General features: G+C 36.0%; 1 long non-coding RNA gene across 1 annotated transcript in view; it reads left to right on the forward strand.

Annotated features, from left to right (window-relative positions):
• Window positions 1-800: 800 nt before the first annotated feature.
• LOC105536427 overlaps window positions 801-3,841 on the forward strand; it is a 4,225-nt gene continuing 1,184 nt past the window's right edge. Inside the window, exon 1 of the long non-coding RNA XR_001005587.1 lies at window positions 801-881. This is a non-coding gene — a long non-coding RNA (uncharacterized LOC105536427). The remainder of the gene's footprint in view (window positions 882-3,841) is intronic.

A 3,841-nucleotide genomic window follows, 5' to 3' on the forward strand; every position in this document is an offset into this window, starting at 1 on the left:
GGTCAGTGCAGAGAATTGAAGCTAAAATTTTAATTTCATTAAAAATACATTCACTGAGCACCTACGAGGTTCAAATTGCACACTTACTACTCTCCTGTAGACTGTATTCAAGTAATGGAAACAAAATACCTACATAACTTTCTTTGCTCCAACTCAGAATAATGTAAGTGCCACAAGGAAGCCACACACACAGCACTATGGGAATTTAAAGGAGAGACATGCCATTGCTGGAATTCAGAAAATGATACCCTAACATGAAGACCCCGGAAGGAAACTCTCTCTCTGACCTTCCCGTGACCTCTTGTCTCTCACTTATTATTCTCCCCTGAGGCTAGCCACAGAAACTAGAATTCCTCTGCCTCAAGGTGGTTCACAGAACCAAGACCCCTTTTCCCTAAAGGAAGCCATAAAGCTTAAAAATATTACCCTAACTTTCCCCCACCTTTCTATGAAACAGCTAGCTGTAAAAAAATTACCCTCATTCCAGAGGAATCCTACTCCATCCCTAGGGGGAAGAAATGCTACAATAGAGAGGTCAAGAGGAATCTAAACAGACAGGCCTTGCTGAGGTTTCCCTGCTCAGTCTGTTACTACTAGAGCTTACCCTTTTTATCTCATCACATTTCTACATGGTTGTTCCAGCTTCATCAAACCTAAGCATATAATCAGATAGTTTCCATTGTATCTTTGAGTCTTCATTCTGAAGACTCCCATGTCATATAAAACTGTTATTGAACGCATCTGTTATGCTTTTCTCTTGTTAACCTCTCTTTGTTACAGGGATGTCAGCTGTGACCCTCGAAGGAAAGGAATCACCCTCATTCTGACCTTATACCACCTTCAGCAGGGATGAAGGCAGTGAGAGAAGAGTTAGTTAAAAAGTAAGTGAGGACGCTTTATTTAAGGATTAATATAACTTTAAAAGGCAGAAGTCAGAAGTGTTCATTTATTTAACAAATATGTATTGAGTATTTGCCAGATACTCATTTATATAGCAGAGATTCAGCAGTGAGCAAAGCAGATGAATTGCTTTACTTGCTGGAACCAGGAACATTTGAATAAATGTTCTTTGATTTTTAGAAAAAAAATCTAAACTTTACGATAAAAAGTAAGAGTGATCTAAATAAATATCTTAAAGTCACAATGCCTCACTTACCTCTATCCAACAAGCATAAAATTGTAATCCATTCCTCAAAATTGGAAAATTAGAGACAAAATTTTATAGATAGACATAAAGTGATAAAATCTTAAAGCAAAAAGTATACTCTTCATTCTGTTTCCTTGACTCATCTTCATTAAGTTTTTCTATTTGACATAAATATAATAATTTTCTCTATATATTTATATCTTTCTTTCCATGTCTTGATATAAATTTCCTCAAGAACAGTATATCCAAGCTAATTTCTTTCATAACTAAGAGTCTACATTTTATCTTCTAACATGTCCACTTGGCACATTTCAGATTCTGCCCCTTTATTTCTACTTTGGGTTTACAAGATAGCACTCCTGAACATTCTCTTCACAGTTCTCAAAACAGTTTATGTAAAGGAAATGAATTGAGTTATAAAATAGGGCCCAATGATGCTGGTGGGCGCTCTATCAATCTCCCTGAAGGAACAAGGAAGAAACCAAATGTTGATGGATCCTGTCACTCTGCCCCTAAAACGCAAAATTATTGAATTAAGGAAAACATAATTATTACCGAATATGGTGACACAGTGATTTTTAAAGGTACTGTATTTTGTTTATTAGACACGCACATTTGTCCTTCGTCAGCCTGAAGGCATCAAGTGTCCTAGGCGATATCCATCTTCATTGAGTTTTGAAATCCCAGCGGTATGAACAAACCAGATGGCCCCCCCAAATGAAGATGAATGCATATAACTGTCATTCAAAACTCAATAGTCCATGTTGCCATATGCGATGAGGAGTTTACTGGGAGTAGTGTGTTTCTGTCCGTGGTCCTGAAAAGCTTGCCTTGACTTCAGATGCGGGAAAGCCATTAATGAAGACAGTAGTAAATATCAGAAAAGCATATTTAAAAGGAAAAGCATATTTAAAAGTAGACTTCTGACTTATCACTGTTTCTCAGAGACACATGTGCTTCAATTATAGCTATTTTTTCACAGTGATGATTTATTAATAGTCTTTTTAAAAACAATCAGTCTCTCTCTCTCTCTCGACCTTGGGTCATAGGAAGAAAATGTCAGGGTTTGCAGGAAAGAAAGGAGCATGTATTTATTAAAGGCAGATGGTTGAACTGAAACTAGAGTTTGTTGCTTCCCTTTATAAAATTATATTTCAAAAGTTTTACAACTCAACCATAAAAATATTATACTGTTGGATAAAACTTAGGAAAGAAATGACTCTTTGCAGGCTAACTAATTAAGGGAAAGTTCTGTAACCTACAAGTCATACTCATGGAAAATAAAGCAGTACTGAACTGTAAGTCCCTAAGAATCTACCACCCATTGTGTGAATTATAATTTGAAAATTGATAACTAAGTAGTGTATTTAAGACTTCTACCCCCAGAGTTGTACAACACTAACCAATTAGGTTTTGTATTCAGGGAAAAACATTGATAGTACTGCCAAGAAATTGCTGAGATGTTGAAGTTCATGAGCCAGCTGTTATGCATCTGTTCTACTTTTTACCAATATCATTTTGAGGAAGAGGTTTACTGAGTTGGCAACAAAATCTAATGCCTGATGCTTTTGAAATCATTAAATAAGATGACATTACTTAATCTTACATCAGGGCCACCTGAGCCCTTTTAGAATAGGTACAGGAATTTCTCTAAATAATGACATTTAAAAGTAGGAAGTAGGGCATGTCCAGATTCAAGACATCTAATCTTTTACCATAAAGTGATTCATATATCTCTAGCTCAACAGAAAAATAGGGAAAAAAAGAACTCTGAACTCTTTTTCCTGGAGTAGTAAAAAAAAAATAAAGCCTAGAATTCTAATGTGAAACATGTTTGAAACTTGCATTTCAGGTACCAATAACCATTAATATATTTGCCCTAAAAATTACTGGTATTGAACTGTGTGGTAAATTCTTTCAGCTGTGACTATTCAGATAAAAGAAAGCAACATAGAAATGATGACTATATAAGAGTGCTTCAGTAATTCTTGTGAATGAGTTAATTTATTAAACGTTATACCTTGATCCACTGTACTGCAGCCTGGGTGACAGAGCGAGACCCTATCTAAAACAAAAAAAGAAGTTATACATTGAGCACTTTGAATAATGAATGGCACATAGCAAGCCCTTCTACTACAAGTGTGTTTTGTTGTTGCTGATGTTGTTTACTTTATTGTTGTCATTACAAGAGATGGGGTCAAAAGCTTATCTTCTAGGCAGGGAAACCAATTTATCAGTTAAATATAAGCACCAGTGGTGCTTGGGTTATCCTTTTCCTTTGTCCTCATTCTCTTCATATCCATCCCATTACCTTCCCTCAGTATGTGGTTTCTTGTCCTGATAATCTTGGGTTAAATTACTATAGATGAAATAAAAGCTACTTGTGAAAGGGCACAAAGATCTGCTTGGATGATCTAATAGTGATGAAAATGTTTTTCATGCAAATAATAAAAATATATTAAAAGGATAGTCAGGCTTTTATTCTAGAATCCAAAGGATAAAATAACAGCCTCAGTTTCCTCATATAAAAATGAAAACCATAAGGGCTGGGTGCAGTGGTTCACGCCTGTAATCTCAGCACTTTGGGAGGCCTAGGAGGGTGGATCACGAGGTCAGGAGATCGAGACCATCCTGGCTAACATGGTGAAACTCCGTCTCTACTAAAAATACAAAAAATTAACCAGGTGTGGTAGC

Source organism: Mandrillus leucophaeus, unplaced genomic scaffold (assembly GCF_000951045.1).
Source record: "Mandrillus leucophaeus isolate KB7577 unplaced genomic scaffold, Mleu.le_1.0 Scaffold159, whole genome shotgun sequence".
NCBI lineage: Eukaryota > Metazoa > Chordata > Mammalia > Primates > Cercopithecidae > Mandrillus > Mandrillus leucophaeus.